The sequence below is a fragment of the Acomys russatus genome, chromosome 5 (genome assembly GCF_903995435.1).
Source record: "Acomys russatus chromosome 5, mAcoRus1.1, whole genome shotgun sequence".
Lineage (NCBI taxonomy): Eukaryota > Metazoa > Chordata > Mammalia > Rodentia > Muridae > Acomys > Acomys russatus.
The window spans coordinates 4,956,384-4,977,379 of NC_067141.1; the positions used below are offsets into that span (position 1 = coordinate 4,956,384).

The 20,996-nt window shown below is 42.7% G+C and overlaps 1 pseudogene; it reads right to left on the reverse strand.

Annotated features, from left to right (window-relative positions):
• Window positions 1-18,676: 18,676 nt before the first annotated feature.
• LOC127190160 (40S ribosomal protein S8-like) lies at window positions 18,677-20,748 on the reverse strand (annotated as a pseudogene).
• Window positions 20,749-20,996: the final 248 nt, after the last annotated feature.

Consider the following 20,996-nt stretch of genomic DNA (forward strand, 5'->3'; position numbering starts at 1 on the left):
GTGATGACCAGTGTGACATCTTTAGCCCAGATCTCTGCCTTGTACTCTCAGATTTATGTCACAGTCCTTGACTTTTCCACATGGGGGTATATCAGTCACTTCAATCTCAATATTTCGGTATCAAGGTCCAGATGTTTAACTGATTCTAGAAGGTTCCAGCTTTCTCCATCTCAATGAGCAGATAACTCTCTCTTTCCAAGTCCAAAGCTTATATCAATTCTTTTTTTTTTTTTAAAGATTTATTTATTTATTATGTATACAGATTTTGTTATAGATGGTTGTGAGCCAACATGTGGTTGCTGGGAATTGAACTCATGACCTTTGGAAGGGCAGTCAGTGCTCTTACCCTCTGAGCTATCTCTCCAGCCCGCTTATATCAATTCTTAAAAAGTGTTTTATTAAAGTGTTTTCAGACAATATACTTTGCTCATTTTCTTTTCCCTTGCCTATCTCCTTTCATATCCTCTCTACCTCCCTCCTCACACAACTTAGTCTCTCTCATAAAAAGCTCATGGACTACAACAAAAAACAAAAATCAAAATAGACAAACTTAAAAAAAATGAAAGAAAAGGAAAAGAAAATCAATAAGGCAAAAATACTAAAAACAAAACAAAAGTTTCACAAAGAAAATCATGGAGTCTGTTTTGTGTTGGCCAACTGCTCCTGGGCATGGGGCCTACCCTGAAGCATGCTTGGTCTATGAAGTGAAACTCCATTGAAGAAAACTGATTTTCCTTTTCCCAGCAGGTGTCAGTTACAAATAGCTTCTTGTTTAGGTGTGGGATTTTGTGTCTGTTTCCCTTTCTCAGTGCTGGGGTTTTGTCTGGTTTAAACCTACGCAAGTCTTAGGCATGCTTAGATTTCTATTAACTGATGAATGGATATTTGAATACGTGGTATATTCACCCAATGGAATATTATTTAGCTGTTAAGAAAATAAATTATAAAAGTTGCAGGTAAATGGATGGATCTAAAAACAGTCTTCTTGATTGAGATAACCTGGATCCCAAAAGGCAAATACTGCAGTTTCTCTTATATGTAGATATTACTTTTAAAGCTTTAGATATGTTTGGATAAGCTTTTAAGCTTTTCAGATACATTCGTTTCAATCTGAATGACTACAGAGATTAGTAAGTGACCTCAGGTGGGGGATAAGAAGGGGCTCTTCCAAGGAAAGGGAAATAGAGTATAGTGTTAAAAGAGATAAAATAGAAACTAGAATAGAAAGATCCAATACGAAGGTGGAACGGAGAGTGGGATAAAGGAGAGAATATGGCAAGAACTACACGAAAGAAAGACATTTCAAAAAGCTACAAGGAACTTTACTTTCATCCTTGAGCCTCTACTTATCTGACAGTCTACATTTAATTTAAGATCAGCTAGAACCAGAATCAAGCTGTGTCTCATTACTCACACTCAAGGCTGCCAAATTCAGCAGATAAAAGCGGACGATTGCTTACACTCAAAATTAACATTTTCTGATGTGGTTCGTGGAGGTCACTTCCTAGCAGCATTGTTCACTAGTTTAACTTCTGTCATATAACATGGTCTGCATCTAGGACCATGCTAAATTACAAGAAACACTGATTATTATCATCTCCCTGAGAAACTATGCAATGACTCCTGTGTTAACTAGGAGTGATAAGCTACATAGCTTAAATAAGATTAAGGGTTAAAGGGAATTCTCTGGCTCATGGAACAGATTTCATACGCATAGATGTCTTTAGATAGAATTCTTATGTAATCACTTACTAATGGGTATACAAGTGTTAGTCTGAATTGTTACTATGAAAGTTAACCAAGATAAACAACTTAGGGATGGAGGGTTGGTTTTGGCTTTTAGTACCAAGGTTTTAAGTCTATGGTCCTTGGTGCTATTAATTCTCGGCTCACTGTGAGACAGAGCATCATGGTGGAAAGCGTGTGGAGAAGGAGTATGGTTACCTCATGGCAGAGAAGTAGCATAAAGAATGTCTCCGTTCCAGGCCTCTCTCCATTTCTTCCTTTCATTCCATCTTGATCCAGCCTATGGGATGATATTGTCCACACGCTCTGCCATTCCTCTCCTTATGTAACCCTCTCTGGAAACACCTTTAAGGACACTGTCCCCTGCAGTGTGCTTTATTAACCTGCTAGGTGTCTCACCCTACATTCTAACCGAATGGACACCCAACATTAACCATAACAGTGAGTCCACTCTTTTCCAGTTCACTTTACTGTGACTTCTGGCAGATTTCTTTTTCTCAGCATCCTTACACATGGTATCACTGTGGCTGTTTGTAGTCAAGCTTATACCACTTCAAATGCTACAGGGGGAAACTGTTTTCCCTAAGAGTTCCGTTGAAAGTTCATCAGATGGGAATCAGTCAACAGTGGCTGAGGATCTAGAGGGTTCATAGTCTGGCTAAGTCACTCATACTTGGGGACCCATACCCTTATGGTATGGGAATTAGCCACTGAACTGGAAAGCAGTATTCCAAGAGAAGACACAGAGAAAATCAATTCAATGTGTTTTCATGATTTCCTATCACCTGTAGGATTTTAACTTCTCAGCTTACCTCAGCCATTTCTCCATCAAGACCTTGCCAAGTTGATTTGTCACCATAACCCACATGGTTTTTGCTGAACTTTGTACTTGTAGGGTATTTCCTACAGCAATACATCTTTCCTTCAAAAAAAATATCATTTGTGCGTTCTGTTATGAAACCTAACAGAAATACCTCTCCCATGATTCCTGGCTGATTAAGTCTCATCCTCAATAACTGCTTTACTGTGTTCCCTGAGGTCATTTAATTCCACTTCTCTGAGTCATTCTTTCCTATAAGAGAGGGGAATTCCTCAGAGGTAGGATTAATGTCTCTTTCCTCTCTGCTATTCTAATGCCAGGCCCCGAAGCTACAACAGCAAACATCAAACAAAGAGAGGAATTAAGGGTGCAGGGATGGTATAAGTCCAGTATTTAATGAAGAGAGTTCTGGACAAAGTTACTTCAAATCTGCATTTGACCACATTTCCTGCTTCTTGGTACCATTTGCCCAGGAGTTGCCTACTAACTCTTGCAATGGCTTACTGTAGTCAACAAAGACATTTTGGAGTTTCTGAAATTCCCAAAGATTGAGGAATTTTGAATTTCCCTGTGTTTCTTTGGAGGTTGGAGCCTGCCTTCCATGTATAGACATCACCAAGGCCCTCAAGAAGTGAAGTGAAAGATCCAGAAAAATGTATCTTTCTTTTCCTCTTGAAGCTATTTGGAGACTTCACAGCCTAATCAAGCCCCTTTTATCATGTTATCATTGTGAATAAACCTGACACATCCTGGCTGGGGAGACACTCAGGAGTGAGGGTGCTTCTAACATGCACTGACCACTGCATTTGATGCCTAGCACTGCTAGGAAAAAAGCAAATTTCTCATTTATGTCCAATTGACTATCACCAGCTTGTAAAGTTCCATTTATTGGTTTCTTAACACAAGTCAGGTGCTGCTTCCTATATGAGGAGTGCTACTATTCCAGACATCCCCATGACATAGTACCTCATGCACCAGGCCTCTGCCTTAGTTAAGGCTCCCATTAGAGAGGCTACCCTGGCCGCCAGAAATGGTGTCACCACTCACCTACTCCTGAGCTCCATCCTTGTAGCCTTCAGCCTCGTTGTTTATGGGTTTTCCCAGCACCTATTATCATAATAAAGCACATGTCACCTTCCCATTTTCTGATGCTTCTTTTCATTCCCTTCACTATCCTCTATCACATGTTCTGGGTTTCTAGATTAGTGTTTGCTGTACAGTGAGCATCGTCCTTGTGGACCATTCTTTACCAAGTGAATGAAGAACTACAAAGCCCCTAACATAGACTACTTTCCTCAATATTGCCCACTCATCCCATGGGGTTGACACTAAAACCATACCACATTACAGACAAGGAAACCAAGACCAGTCATGATAGGTCATTTTAGTGTCCCATAGCTGGTAATGGCAGACTTGAAACTCTAACTCAGGGTCTATTTGAACATTTTTCCCCCTTGAGACATCTTAAGACTTCACTTGGAAAAGGGACGGGATTTTATATTCTTCTGAAGTATGTAGTGGGGTATTTTCCCAGTCTTGTTAGACAGCTACTGTCTGTCACCATGGAGACCCCAGAAGGGAAGAAAATTGCTAAGCTATTGCTGGACTGTCATAGATGAGCTACGGGGACTGACTCCTTAACTGTGCAGCCTGCAGCTTATAAATTGTTTTCCTCTCTCTGATGTCACTTGGCACTGATTTAGGTTGCGAATCCTACCCTGCAGATAGAGAAACAAAAGACAAAGAGTTAAGTCACCATCCAAATGGAAGCTCCCTGGCTCAGCCCAGTTTCCTTTGACCTAATTGTATCTCAGACAGTGAAGAGCAAAGTTAAGCAAAGAATGTGTAAGGTGAATAGGGATATACAGCCAAGGCTTCTGGTACCCACATCACAGAAGGGCTAGTGGCTATTTTTGCTATAAGTGATTTGGGAGGGGAATGAACTCTATTGATGGTATTTAAGAGAATAGGGCTCTGTGAGCCCCTCCTATTATTCTGGGAGTCTAGGATGGAAACTGTGAGGGAGATGCTCAGTGTCAGGGCTGTTGGAACAGTGACTCCTTATCAGTCAAGGGCCTCTCTCTTGCTCTCATGTCCTTGCTTGGGTTGGCTTGCTCTTTGGAGGCCATTGCAGACCATGAGGTCTACTACCTTGTTGCTATAGCTCTTTTCATTGTCATACCAGGAAATGAGTTTTACAAAGTCGTCATTGAGAGCTATGCAAGCCCTGAATCAAAGGCAGAAGAATGGGAATCACTGTTAAAGTCACAGGAGACATCCTGGTCCTCAGTGTAGCCCAGGATGGTGATGGGCTTTCCGTTATTGATAAGCTTTCTGTTCTCAGCCTGGACTGTGCTGTTGAAATTGCCATGGGTAGAATTATACTGAGACATGTAGAGCATGTAGTTAAAGTCAGTGAAGGGGCCATTGATGGCAACAATTTCCACATTGACAGAGGATCAGGCAGCCCTGGTAACCAGGTACCAATATGGCCAAATCCTTCACCTTAGTATCTAAGGAACGAGGTTGGCATTGCATAAAAAGATGTGGCTGTCTATGAGCAAGAAGGAGTGGAGAGGTGCAATAATATTTTTGGAGAGATTATTATTAATGTGTTTGGGAGACCCAGCCTATTCTTCCATCTCCTCGTTCAACACTATCGAGGCAATCATTACACCACATTCAAACTGAGAAACTGGTTGTCTTAGGTTAAGGTTACTATTACTTTGATTAAACACTGTGACCAAAAGCAAATTGCGAAGGAAAGAGTGCACACTCACAGTTCCATATAACAGTTCATCATCAAAAGCAGCGGGGGACAGGGACTCAAGCACAACAGGAACCTGGAGGCTTGGGGTGGTGCAGAGGCCATGGAGGATGCTGCTTACTGGCTTGCTCCTCACAGCTTTTTAGCCTGCTTTCTTATAGAATCCAAGACCAGCAGCCCAGTGCTGGCCCCACGCACAATGGGCTGGGCCCTCCCCCATCAATCACTAAGAAAAATGTCCTACCTTCTTCTCTACAGCACAATCTTATGGAAGTGTTTTCTCAGTTGAGGTTCCCTTCTCTCAGATGATGCTAGCTTCTGCCAAGATGACATAAAACCATCCAGCACACTGGTCATCGTGGGCAGGGAGTATGACTATGGGTGATCGTAGGAGGTACTTAGGGGACATTATTGCAACCATCTGCTGAAGTAGGCACTAGATTTTTTATCTTGTAAAGTGTTTTTGTTGCCAGAGAAAGGCACATCGCTCAATATTATTTCATCAGACAACATAGCCTGTACCTTAAGAAAATTATGCCAGATTGGGGAACAAATTAATTCCTATAAAGTTTCAAATTAAAGTAAAATAATAAAAGAAGTATGAGGGAAGGCTGGATTTTGTAGGGCATGATAAACATTTTCCTCATGTATCTGTTTAACCTTCTCCAATGTTGGCTTGTAAAACTCTTCCATATGATCCTGTGCATCCTCTTGTTTCTGAGCAGAACTGAAGTGATTACAGATGGGACAAGGGTCACCACTTCACTCCTGTCTCCTGGAGTGCCAAGTATCACACCAGCTCATTTTATGATGTGTGTCAGCCCTGCAGCTTCCAGTGTGTAGCGACATAGACCAGGAATACTGATGAAACAGCAGGCTGATCAATCTGGCCCTGTAGCTCCATATTTTGGTGACGTCATGAGTAACGTGAATGGAACCAGAAAATACACGGGGTCCCAATAGCACCCTCCAATTGTTTTCTCAGAGCATATCTTTACTTGTAGACTGTCTTAACCACTGTCCTAGCATTCCCATAAGAAACTCTACCCTGTATATGAGTCTAAAAATTTACCAAAATGCAAATATCTGGCTATTGAAGAATCTTTCAGTAGTTGAGGCAGCACTGGAAATTTTCATCCTTTCTTTCCTTCCCTTCCTTTTTCTTTCCTCTCCTTTCCCCTCTTTTTTCCCCTTCGTTTCTTTCCTGAAACAGGAAACAAGCCTTTACTTTGTAACTCAGCCTGGCCTCTAATGCTTCAGCTTCTAAGAGTTGGGGCCATAGATGTGCACCATGTCCAGCTCAAAATTCTACATTTCCGGAAAGCTTCCAAGAGCATCAGTGCTACAGATCTTCAACTCACATGCCCATTTCACAGAGATAGCCACTGTTTCTCAGGCTTTCAAAAGACAAGGGGTCCTCTGTCTGGAAATAATAGAAAATACTTTCTCTGAGCTTGAGGCTGTGGCCAGATGGACACACTGGCAGATTCCCTTGGAAAGATTTAACAGAATCTTTAGTGCATTTCTATCATTCATTATTTTCCTCATAGCTTTGGGCTAGCTGAGTGAAGAGAGAGGTGAGCTAATGTATTGTACTGAATATTTTTTACAAGCTCATTAAGGAAAGATGTATTGAGACTAATGAGAAAACAATTTTCTTCTCAACTCCTACTGCTAAGGTTAAAAGCTCCCAAGGTCAAAGATAAGCTATCCCCAAGCTGCCTTCCAACAACTTTCCCTTGATGCTAATTAAGGGTAAGTTATTGAAGATTCAAATGGGAGAATAAAAGCAAGGTGAGAGACAGTGGTGGAAGAAAGAAGAGCTTATGTACCAACTGATGGTCTGGATAACAAACATTTAAAGATATCTTTATATCCTTATGTGATTCCTGTGCCACCTCCACTTTGAGCAAGTAACTTCCCAGCATGTTGTATTGTAGTTCCTGATTTAAAAAAAAAAAAAAAAAAAACAACTGGAAAAAATGTTATCCACAAAATTAGAAAGTAGTGAACTATAAAATTGCTAATTATTTTCTAGTAAATTTACTTTTAAATAACTTTAGACATCAATTACAGGCACCATTAGGCACCATTAAGCACTGGGTGTGTTTACCAAACAAGTGGAGCCCATTGCTGCTTCCTGTCTCATCTATGTGACCTCATCATTCAAGTTTACCCCTCCCACCCTCCTCCCTAGTGCTCCATAGAGACAAGACATCAGCTCTAAGAGCTAGAATTAAACAGATTGTTCCCATTTCAAGTGTCACTGCCCAGTCAAGCCCAGGATGTCATAGACAAATGTGGTTTAGGGAAAGATTGTAATTCTAATTGTCAGCTCAGGATGCATTTTCCAAGTCAAAGTGTCTCTACCAACACTACACATTAGAGTCACATGGAACATTAATATTAATATATATATATATACATATATATGTGTATATATATATCAAGACCCCATAATTTATTCCACTTGTTACAGCCATTATATTGTAACTTTAAATTTTAATATTTATTATATTGAGGGGAGCACTGTTTTGCCTGTATATATGTCTGTGTACCACATGGCTTCAGTTCCCTTGGTAGCCAGAAGAAGGTCTTGGATCTCCTGGGACTGGAGTTACAGATGGCTGTGAGCTTCCATATTGGTGCTAGGAATTAAACTCAGGTCCTCTGGAAGAGCAGCCAGTACTCTTAGTGGCTGAGCTGTCTCTCTAGCCCTAGTAAGTTTCAGATTTTTAAGAAATGTGTGGCTACTACCATGTTCAGACAAAGATTCTAACCATAGTTCTGGCCACTCCCCACTAAAACTTACCAACCTTTGCCTTCTCTTTACCTCCTTTGCCACTAGTGGGATGGAGTTTAGGGTTAACTAGTAAGCCAGAGTTATGATGCCTTGGGAAGACATCACTGTGAGATACTATTAGGCAGAGACACTGCCTGCCTATCACATACAACCTGTGGCCACCTTTATGAGCACTTATTAAAACACTTTCCCTGTGCACTTTGATAGACTTGTAGTAGCCTTTGCCCTACACTCGACTTTCATTGGCAATGTGAAAAAAATTTAGATACCCACGAATCAATCAAAGGCAGGAAAGACTAAGGGTTGAATGCCTCTGCTCTGATGCAGAAGTTCAGGCTGGACTCTAGAGAGAAGCCTCTACGTAGACTGACTCTGATTCTAATTAACAGGTGTTATTGGACCTCAGCAAGCTTTAGTTATTCATGTTCATGATCTCATAGAGACTAAAGGGGAGATAAGAAGGCAGGACATCTAAGCACTGGGCATTTCTCAGCCAGTGCTAGCTCTCATACAATGCCTAGAGAATAGGTTCTGATTCACAGTAGGTGTCCCTCTATTTTCTTTTATTTCATTTAAGTGGAAGTTTTCATCCATATTTCCAGGCTTTCAAGAAAAGGTGTGTATGATAAAAGGGGGAAGGGAGGGCTCTGAGGCTTCTACCAGTCTGTTGTGTTCTTTGCAAAGTGAAGTGAGGTGGCCAAGGTGATTATGAGAGCATGCTATCTACTGAGCAACACTTGCTTGCAGGTATGGTCACTGTCCCTGAATGACACCATCTCTTTTTTTCTCAGATTCTCCTGTGCCTAGAGAGAACTGGAGGAGGAGATGGTTAACCAGTCTCCAGTTCCCTTCATCCAATTGTCGGTCAAATCTGAGGCCGTCAGTAGAGCACCAGTACAGCAAGAGCTTGAGGGTCCTGGGGTCCTGCCTTCAGTGCCCTCCACACTCTGGAGATGGCCTTCCCCTGTGGAGGGAATGGAAAGGATGCAGTTGAGCATCATTAAAGTTGATGGCTGCCTTTCCATTTGGCAAAACATGTTCCTCCTCACTCCCTTTACTAACTAATAGGATCTGTGTTAACGTGGGTCTTAAGGGCAGCATTCATCTTCACAAGCTGGACTCCTTCTCTCAATCCTCAGGACAGAGTCAAAACTAGGCAGTGTCTGTGCCTTCTAAACCAGTCCTCTGTTCTTGTGACAGAGGCCACACAGACCCACTATGTGTCACCTGGGCAAATACTCAACTCTTGCTACTTTGACAACAGGTGAGACTGTAGGGAGGAAGCAAGGAGGCTTACCGTGCCCCTGAGCTCCAATGTGTCTGAATGTCACAGGGGTTTATTATGTCATACCTTGGCTCTGGATTTAGGAATTGGGATGATCCCTCTTATGTATAACACTTAGCTCCCCTTCCATGCTCTGTATATTAGTTGCCTTTCTGTTGTATGATTGTAAGAATTAAGTCAGGAGGAAGAAACAAAGGGTGAGAATGCAGACAATGTTGACAGAGTAGCTTTACTCAAACCTGAGAGGTCCCCGGTTCTGTGATCTGGGTGCAGGGCCCAGGGGCGCAGTGACTGGATTTCAGGAGACCGAAGATTATATACTTTAAGCTGGGGGTTATTGAGGTGAGCAAAGGAAGGGAGGGCTTATTGGCAGCGGAGGAGGAAAGTTAGCTCTTTTCCCTGGAGAAGCTGGTTTTGAAACTGCAGTAACTTGATGGCTCTTTTTACAATTCCAGGTGTCTGGAACTGGGTCTCTAGATAGCTGACTTCCTGAACTTTGAGCTCAGTTTAGGGCCCTGGCTTTGTGTGTGTGTGTGTGTGTGTGTGTGTGTGTGTGTGTGTGTGTGTGTGTGTGTGTCATGTGCAGGGCGGTGGAGGATGCCCTTTAATGATAAAACATTATGACCAAGGCAATTGCAATAAAAAGTTTATTGTGGTCTACGGTTGTAAAGGGATAAGAATCCACCAAGATGGGAAAGTGGCAGGCATGGTGTCTAGAGTGGCAATCTGAGAGCTCGCAGTGTAAATCACAAACAAGCACAAAGCAAAGGAGAGGCGGGGTGGGGCCTGGAAATGGCAGGAGTCTTTTCAAAGCCAGTCCCAAGGTCATAGTTCCTCCAACAAGGATGCACACCCCGAGCTTCCCCAAATAGCAGCAGCAGCTGGAGACCAAGTGTTCAAATGCATAAGCCTACGGGTACCATTTTCATCCAAACCACCCCAGTGTGAGGCCACAGTCCTTTGTTTCTTCACCTAAACTCTGCTTGACAGCACTTAATCAGCAGTGCAAATGGCCAACTTTTCCTTAAATGTTAACACCTTTTTTTTCTCCTAGAAAGAGTCTGGGAATCCTAATGGGTCTCCTCTGGCCTGGGATAGCTGGTTGGGAAGAGGATGGATTTTACTGGTGCTGTTATAACTTGTGAATTCCCACTTGCTGCAGCAATACCCCATTTAAATACCATGGTTGTGACTTTAGTGGTAAAGTGCTCGGGGCCAGTGACGGGCTCTCCAGTGAGTTTTCCTCAGCAGGGGCTGGATCCCAGGGCAAACTTTTATGCAAAGAGAGGCCAAGACGATTAATAGATTTTTTATTACCTTTTATTCCATTAAAAATTATAAAATCAATGTAACAACACTGTGGGGAATGTGGAACATAGAAGAAAATAACTTCCTTAAATGCCTCTAACAAAACCCAGATTTTATTTTTGTTTCATTTTCCCTTCTATCCATAATACATATGCAATTTGTACACAGTTACTACTGTCAATTTATTCAATAAGCAATTCCTAACCTGTTATGTGTGTAGCTTTCTGCCAATAGGTTTAAAGCAGAGGAAAATGCTTGACCTTGGCTGGCTAACAGCTTCATGAGGGAACATAACCACCCAAGTCATTTTAACACTAAAAAGTATCTTGTGTCTGAACACAAGTACTGATGGCAATGGCCTGAGTCATTGTACGTTCCATAGCTTTGTGGCATTGCATCTGGAGTTGGGGTTACATGACAACATGTTGTAATGCAAAGGCCCCACCTGAATTCTTTCATCAGAATTTTATAGTAGTAAGCAGTGAAGAAGGCATAATAGAAGAAAAAAAAAAAAAAAAAGGAAAATTCATTGTTAGTTGGTTTTATAATCAGAGATTCTTAAATGAAAATGGAGAATCCCACCTTTTCTTGAAAGTTAGACTAAGCAACACGACCCCATTTCCCGTTTAGGGGACAATGCATGTGAACAGGGAGCCACTTCCCAAATGGGGCAGGAAGCTGATCCTGGGTTCTCCTTGTTTTCATAGTCAGGAGTCAAAGTTCTTGTGCCAGTTCCCTGACCGGCCTTCCCACATGCTGACACGTGCCACTTCTATTCCCTGACAGGCGAGATCCTGAGGTTTTTGCTCTTTCCAGACATGTCGGGAGGTCGCACACTCTGCCTTCTGTCTGTAGACATCTACAGCCTCAGGTCTTTCCCACTTTCCAGGCCTGGCTCTCTATTCACCCTCATGCCTTGGAAACTACAGCCATTTCTCCAGCCCATCTGAAGGCTGACATTGCATTTTCCACTTTAACTTGTTACCAAAGTTAACGTATTATATACATGTATTATATGTTGTGTTTATTGCTGAACATCCACTTCCTCTCACAGAAAGGCAGGAGAAACACTGAATTCTCAGTGTATGTAACGCTACATGCTCAGTCTTATCTTTGTTGACTCAATAAAATGATCCACGATTAGTCTGTTAGAATTATAAAAGTGAGTTTCTACTCCCAGCAAAACATTGGAAGCCAGCTGACTTGCTGTGATGCCAGACTGCACTCGGGCTCAATTTATCACCAATAAAATTAACTAGAAGCCTAAAGTGAATGTCCTGGGCCAAAACGGTTGCTAGTCACCACGTGCTAGGCCTGCAAGGCCAGGGAGGACTGGCTCACAGTAGGCATTCAGATGTCAGTCTGTCCCTTTCATGTAAGTCATAATATTTTTCAATGTCACTTGTCCCTGCTACCACTTTCCCTTGTTCTCCCCCACCATTCCCGTGTCTCTGCCGTTATCCTGTTGTCACCCCACTTTCAAGGCTTTCTTCTTAAATCTGGGTTCTACTTGGATGAGGACCCATGCGGCGTTTTTCTTGCGGGCTTATTTCACCAGACAAGATAATCTCCAGTTCTATCGATTTTCCTGCAAAGTCCTGTGATAGTTCCTTCTGAATGGCTGAACAAAGCTCCAGTGTGCATATATACCACATTTTGATTTGTTTCGATGTTTGTTTTTAGAGACATAGCTTCTCTGTGTAGCCTTGGCTGTGCTGGACTCACTTTGTAGACCAGGCTGGCCTAGAACTTGAACTCACAGAAATCTGCCTGCCTCTGCCTCCGGAGTGGTGGAATTAAAGATGTGGGCCACCACCACCCGGCCACACTTCCTTTATTCAACTATTGATGGGCATTCCAGCCTCATGGGAAAACTGCTGCCAAGCACCCAAACAGGACATCTCAGCAGTGCTGCTGTTGTGCTGATGGGCACGCTCCCAGCAATGCTATGGTTGGCTGTATGTTCCTTTAGTTTTCTGAGGAGCCTCTGTAGCACAATTTCTGTATGCCTTAGTTTCCTCATTGCAGTGTTGGGGAGCTACTAAGCCACTTCCTTTTTAAGAACTCAATGTTGAAGAACTACAGACGTGAGTTGTGCAAAAGATCATCATAAATTGAATACTATTAAAAGTTTTCCCTCGTTCTTTCATACTGTGAGTTCCTCGAGTTTACAGGTTTGATCTTTTGAGACTAAGAGCCTCCAACCAAAGAAATCTGAAGGAAGGTTTTGAGCGGGACTTGTGAGGATGTGTCTGGGGGTATGGGAATAGTTCCGGTTGGTTTGTCATTTCCAGGGATGTGAACACAGAACACATGGAGCGAGCAGTGTGATGAGCAAGCTGCGAGTTCCGTGGGCAGAGGTAAGAGGGTAGAGGGCTGAGCATTAGAGGAGCTCAGCTGGCTGAGCTCATACACCCCAGGCATTTTCCATTTCATCCAGGCCTCCCACAGCTCTAGCAGCTGCGAGGCCATCTTGCACCTCAGAGGATAATAGCAATACTTCCTTCCCAGGGCTGCTAATGTGTGTGAAAACATTCCCAGTCCAGTGTTCTGGCATTGGTTTAAGCTCCCTAGAACCAGATGATAAAATCACCAATTTGACGGCCTCTTTTTTTTTTTTTTTTTAAATGCACTTAAGGTTTTCAAGGCTTAAACATAATCACCCATGATGAAAACTGTCCCTCTGTTCAGTGCATTTGCTGGGTCTGAGCACTCTGCTGTGTGTGCTCTGTCCGGGATATCTCATGCCACAACAGATCTGAAAGCTAAGGCCCATTAGGGATCACAAATTAGGCATGTTCTATCAAAAATAGCTCAGATTGAAGGCTGTAAATGTCCAGAAAAGAGCATGATCGGGTGACCCAAGAATTAAGTTGTAAAGAAATTCATACCCCATATGTTAACCCTTTCCCACATGGAAGGACATTTGGATGAGAAGTTGCTAGGGCTCTGTTTGCTCACCTTTAAATAGGAAACCATACTGTTCTCCTCTCAGGGTATTTGGTGGTGCCATCGGGACAGTCTCTAGAGAGGCCAATATGTGTATCTTGCACCATATCTTTCTAAAGGTTAATATAGTGAGCTGAATTGTTTTAGACCAAATTTCCAAATTGCCCTATTGTTGTCTTTACCCCTCAAGACCACAGAATAAGGATGCCACCCTGCCAGAAGGTGACAACTGTGAGGAGCCAGCCACACCTCAGCATCTTTATCACAATTTGTAAGGCCTCTCCTCAATGGTTGCCTGCCTAGACTGTTTCTTTTTCCTTTGGAGAGAGGAGAGAGGTTGTTGCAGAAGCCTTCAATATCTCTTAATCTCAATTATGAATCTGGAGTCATAGGACTCAGTTACCTGTGGGAAAGATTAAGCTTTGTCACAGGTGGAAGCAGTCTTGGTGGGCTTTATCCTTGAGGCACCCCATGAATACCTTGTGACAGATTGAGTGGAGCCATCCTGGGCCTGGAATTCAGGAAGCAGACCTGGGAACCCCAACTGGGCTATTGTTTTTCTAATTGACCCTCAATGGGAGAAGGAGACTGCCCTTCCCATGTGACTCAGGCAGGTAGGGAGGAGAAAAAAATAAGTTCAGCCTGGGCTTGAGTGTGTGTGGAGCAGCGAACAGGCTGGACCAGCATGCGGGCCAGAGAGACATCTAAGGACCCGTCCCATGGAATGGATACTGGAGGGTTCACTCTTTTGTCCCTTTAACCTTTATTCCTTCTTGTGGAAGCTAGTTGGGTTGTATAATAAAGTTTAATTGTTAAGAAACAGAGCCAACAGTTACCTTTGAGGGCATGGCCTCTGGGAGTTTGACTATGCTCTAATGAGTATATGGGCAACATAGATTGTACTTGCTGTATTTTATTGGGGCGGGTTCACTAAGGAGGGAGGGTGGACAAGGAAGGAATGGAAATCGAGTGTGATCAGGATGCATTGGAAGAAATTCCCAAATAATCAGTAAAAATATTATGTTGGAATAAAAAGGTAATACTACAAGAGATCTGATTTGGTTAAATTAGGGCCCCATGGATGATCTGTATAAATAACACTCTACATAAAACAGGAGATGAAGACAAGAACAAGAGAGGGATAAGCCTATAAACCTCCTGGGAGAGAGTGGCCATGCAGCAGCTTTAAGTCCTTCTCGGCTAGGCACTTCCTTAGTGTCTTTATCCACCTGGTCCCACCCCACAGGATACTCCAACAGGCCCAACCCCTTGAGGCACAGGAGTCACAGAAGTGGCCAGGCTTCACTGCTGAGGACCTTCAAGCACTGAGCTCCACCTGCAGAACACTCCAACAGCAGTAGGGACTGGACTCAGCCCCTCCAGATGCAGGCATCCAAGCTCTGCCCTAAAGCATCAGAAGCCCAAGCTGAGGACTCAAAAACCCACTAACCTCACCTTAGACATATCTACCCTGAACGTTCTGCTCCTGAAAAACCCCTTATAAACCCTGGCTTCTGCTCAGTTCTCTGCTGTTTCCCACCTGAGCAAACGCAGCCACTTTATTGTGTGTTTTCCTCCCAATAAATCTTTTGTGTGAAGTTTGTTTGTGGTGTGACTTTGCGGTGTTCCTTGGCTTCCAACTGCCAAGAAACCTTTCCCTTCAGAGCTGCAACACTTGCTAGAGGAAGCATTTCCCCTCAGAGCTGACACACTTGCACTGGGGAAGCACTCTCGCTCAGAGATGACACACTTACCATGGGAGGCATTTCCCCTCATAGTTGTCACACTTGCACTGGGGAGGCATTTCCCCCCAGAGCTGTAGTACTTACCTCAGGTGAGGAGGGAGCCTTAGGAATAACTAAACTTGCAGACTGTAGATTTGCAGCTTTTGAACTGTGAGACAAAAACACTTATTTTCGTATGTTTCTTTGATATGGAAACCTGTATTTGGCAGTGAGGGAATGCTGTAACAAAATGCCAGAGGCTGAGTACCTGAGGCAAGAGAAATCTTAGAGGTCTGGAAGCTTTAAGTGCAAGTAAAAGGCCCCTGTGACCTTCTTCCTTATTTTTCAGGTAGCTATCCTCTCTGGTGGCCTTTTCATATCCTACAGCTGTCCCATCCTCTTCTTGAAGCCAGTGATATTGTGTTTAAACATTGTGCTTAAAGGTCCTGTTCTAACTCTCTTTAGAAGCCCTATTTCCAAGTATATATATATGTGTGTGTGTGTGTGTGTTTAACAAAATTTCAAAACCCTAATGCATGACTTATACGATAACATAATTCAATGTATAACATAGTCCTAGGAAATCATTCAGTATATGAGAAATACAGACCATTTAAATTAAGAACTGATAGGTTTAGAACACAGTCAGCTAAGGGAAAGAGGAGCAGCCCATGAGTAATCACCCTTAATGACAAAAGTTCTAAGGACTGTAATACAACCACCTGCATATTCGTTCAGTACCCTAGCAGTTGCTTCTCTGTGGTCCAGGGAGTCTGGAGTGAAGTGGAGGGTGCTTGAGAGGCTGGGTAATACACCTGGCTAGAGAGGAAGCCTAAAGTCCATATGACCTGAATAGTGCTGTAGGAATAATTCAACTAGACAGAGGATTAGTCTGCCCACAGAGATACTTCTGGAACACTCCTTGTAATGTTTATAGAGATACCCAGGTTTTCCCCCTCTAATATTCAACTTTTTTCTGAGGTGAGATCTGAGTACTTTTGAAAATAATGTTTCAGGTGATTTTGCTGTATGGTCTAGATTTGGGTGGAGAACAGATGAATCTTAGGTCCCCAAAAGCCAACCGGTGAGGCAAGCCCAGCATACAGTCATTCATACATACATGATACATAATGCATACATGTATATGTGTGTGTATAGTTATACGTATGCACCAAAGAACAAACAACACGTAGGGATTCAGAAAAAATGGAGGCGCTCCACCTATGGGGGTGCTCAGCATTATCTGTAGGGTTGTTCCTCATATGTTTAGCATGAGGAACAAGCAAGGTGATGTCCAAGTGGGTGGTGGGAGGCATGGACCCATTCTACTCCAGAGGCTAGCACTGTGTGGAGCTAGAAACACTTCTGCCCTGATGCAGCAATAAACACTAGGAAGTTTCCAGGCAAGGGAGGAACAATGGCAGTTTCCAGAGTGATGGGGAAGAAGAAAAACAAAAAGATGATTTTCCTAGAAAATGCAGAAAAAAGTTCAGACACTCAGAGTCTGAATTCACCTCTCAGTCCCAAACTTCATAGATTCATGACATCTACCACATTCAACATTGCCCCACCTCTCACGTTTATGAAGAAGGTTAAAAGAGATAATGGCCATGCACAGTGCTTGTTTCTCAGCCTGGTATATGACAAGCTCTCAATGGATAGTGGATGTGGTAACAATGGTCAGTCCAAAGAAAACTGGGGTTCAGAAACACCAGGGTCAGCAAAAGGATGACCTGACCTCCACTTATATACCGTGGTCAATGTCCATCACAGCACTCTGTGAGAGATCCCTGTAACTGTGTCACACAGCATCTGCCACTGAAAGTATCACCAGCAAATTCAGTAGGTGAGGATTTTGAAGGCCAGTGCCAATATTTGGTTAGGGTTGCAAGTGCTACGCTCCCATGCTGGTCAGCATCACCTGAAACAGCATGGAGCCTGGCTGCAAAGTAGAGGTCAGATCCAGCCAGAGGGAAGTTTGGAAAATCTGGTCTCAGAAATTTTCTGGTTAGCTTCTCTCAAAGGCCTCGGGAAAAAATTAGAATTGAGCCCTGAGCCCTATCTTTGTAGCTTGGGACTGTGAAGACGATGTATCAGAACAAGTGTGAGGTTTAGGGGAATGGTTTCCCTAGGGCCTCTGTTCTTAGGACTCAAAATCGACTTTCTGAGTATTTGGATGGATCACCTTCATTAAACTATTCACACCAATGTCACCATCATATGTAAAATAGAACATTTTTATTCTGTTTTGTAGATTTATCATTGCCTCAATACTTGGGTTTGTGTTGTAGATTGATTACTTATCTGCGGGATTCATGAGGATAAGATGTGTTGACAACATCACCCCTAGTGACTTTCCAAATGAAAACTAAAGAGTTGGCAAGGGAAAGCCCTTGATCTCAAGGTCTTCCTATCTGCACAGCTGCCCACGAATTATAGAAAGTCTAGAATGTCTTCCTTAAAGAGATTAGTCAAGCATTTGTGTATCTCACAGGGGGTTCCCATTCATACTTTCATTTTCAAAAATCCACAGTGCATCTACATCCTAGTTTACCTTTCTGCAGATCACACTGTACACATTTTTCCTCTAGTAATAAATAATATTTGAAGAAGCATGTGTCAGTGCCAGAGGACAACCTTGGGTGTAATTCCTTGGGTATCATCCCACTTATTTTTAGGACAGGGTCTCACGGCTCCTGAACTCTCTGATTAGTCTAGGCTTGCTGGCAACAAGCCCTCAGCATCTACCCATTTCTTCCCTGAGAACCTTATGTGTAAGTTACAGATGCATGCTGGGCCTGGAGGTTGGATGTGATGAGATGAGATGAAGAGGATACAAGGGATGAAATGATGCGTAGGATGTGTGCCCTGACCCAAGTCTGGGGGTAAACCCAATATATTAATATATTACTTTTGTTATGTTAAAGTTGAGACATCTTTCCTTCTTCTTTGATCAAACTACCGTAAACTGGTTTTCACATTGTTCTAATGAGTATATACTTCTCATTATCATGATATTATAATCTGTTGCATACTTTCATCAGTATTTTATTATATTCTATTATGCCAATTTTCATATACTAATACTGTAATCTATTGTTACATCCACATTAGCATGTTATCACATGAGGTATTCTATAATATGCTATTTATGTTCTACTCACAGATTATTAGCATTTTTCTACTTGTTCCAAATAAATTGGAGTCATTTTACGAAGATATGAATTTTTAAAAATATAGAACCAACACCTCAATTACATGAGCTATGAATGGTCTATTTGCATTTCGAGGCTTTGATCTTCCTCAGGTAGAGCTCCAGCTCCTTGCCCTCTAGCACGTAGCCTTCTGCTCTGCGGCACTGGCCTGGGCTTGAAGCAGTACAAGCACGAAGCTTTCCCTGCTGGAACTGCTCCTCCAGAAGACTGCTGATTTTGGAGTTCTGTTTTGTTTTGTTTTGTTTCTCTTCTCATATTTCTTCTGAATTTTCTTTGCTCGTTTTCTGTTTAAAATCTCCTCTGCCTCAGGATTCAGCTTGGCTCCCCTTCTTGAAGCCCAAGGGCAGTGCATAGTGGGACAGCGGGGTGCTGTCAGTAACACCATGTAGGTCTTCACCAGGGTGCAGGTCTTCACCAGGGTGCAGGTCTTCACCAGGGTCTTGGTGTTGACAGGCTTGTTATTGGATGCATTGTAGACAACGTCAATGATCCATGTTTTGCACTCAGAGCCGCAGAAGTTCCCTATGTCCAATCTGATTATGTCCTTGAGCTCAGACTGCGTGTGTATGCGTGTGAGGAGGGCCGAGCTCAGTGTTGGCAGCAGGCTTCCCAGCTAATGCTTCTGCTTCTTGTGGTAGGACTTTCTCTTACCCTGGGGTCTTGTGGAGCTTGTGCCAGTCATCCTGAGACCTGACCGTTACTTGCCTCTGGTTGGAAAGTGAGAAGATATAAATGATTGTTTTCATATGAAGCTGTTTACACCTATAAATCAAGGGAGTTAATATTAAAAAATTGTATTCAAACAGAGTATTCAAAACAATAACTGCTCATTTACCAAGACCACTTTTACAAAAGTCATATGGAAAACCACTAATACAGAAGCTTCCTAAAATACATACATGTATATCTAGAGTTATCCTATAAAGGTTCACAATGCTCCGACTAGAAACTGCAGATGTATGAATAAAATTGCTGGGTGACTGAGATCCCATAGATTCCCAAATATTACAGGTCATTGAGAAAGCATTGACTACCCTCTAGAAGTCAGTGGTCAGACTCTGTTCCTGAAGATCTCACACACCTGAGTCTTTGAACAAAAACAAATCAAGCTGGTACCCATCTGGAAGCTTCATCCTTATTGGCTGGCTTTCCTGGTATTGTAAGGTGCTGTGTGAACCCTGAAAACTACAATATATTGAGTTCCTGGCAAGGTATGTCCATTGGTGCAATGGTGACACAAATATCTTGAGAGTAACCAATTAGTTTCTGATTGAGCTTAGTTCCCATGTCATGAATAAAAACCTACACCGGGCATTGATATTGAGTCCAAGAAACTATGATTAGATGGGTTACAGGCCCAAGGGGAGAAGCTACTACTATTATTCTGCCAAATGGGCACAGTATTAAGGTGACTTCTAATGACTCACTGTTCTACCCAGAGTCAGTGCCTCTCTCAAACCTCAGCAGAGTAGCTCCTTTTTGTAGTTGATGGTGGTTAACCCACAACTAACCAAGGTGAAGAGAATTAAAGGCTGCAGAAGACTAAGCCCTAAGAAGGATATCTACAACCCACTTTTTTGTCCCAGAGATAGGGACCATTGAGGAAGAAGAGGTGGAAAGATTGTAAGAGCCAGAGGTGGTAGGAACTGGATAAGGCCAAGCCATGCAAAACTCTGGCATGGAGAGGGGAGGTAGGCCAAAGTCTTGCCTCTGACTAAAGAAATATTGGCAATTCACAGCTGCAAGGAAAGGGACAGTGAGCTTTCTTCAGGGGTGGGGACACTGATCATTCCCCAGTGAAAGGCCACACAACTAAGAGTATATGGCAGCACCAACTGTACTTCTGGTTCTTTTAGAGAGTACACACAGATATGTGGGCACAGAAGGGGAGACCATGGAGGACTGGGAGGAGAGTATGGATGTGATCAGAATATACAGTATGACATTCTCATATAACGAATGAAAATAAAAAATCAAATACTCAGTAAATGTCTGTAGCACATTCCATAGAGCCTGAACACTTTGTCCCTTCCTCTACAATAGCTATAGGTACTGTTTCTTTCCCGTGGCTTTCTAATGCTGGGAAATTCCTTCCCTCTCTGACTTGCCTGCTAACCTTTAAGATGAACATGTTCGCTCCAATCTCTTGGAAATTGTGTGGATTAAACGAGGTGGCAAGTGTTGAGCTCCCTAGGTGGTTGATAGCACACCAGGTGTTGAACACATATTGTAAGAGATGTTGTTAATTTAAAAGAAAGTGTAGAACAGTATTAACAATCATGATCATCCCAGACCACGAAAAACATCCCTCTTCCACATGACAACTCTCTGTGCAGCTGCTACAATTAGCCTATAAATCTTTTGAAGTGGGTCAGTGAG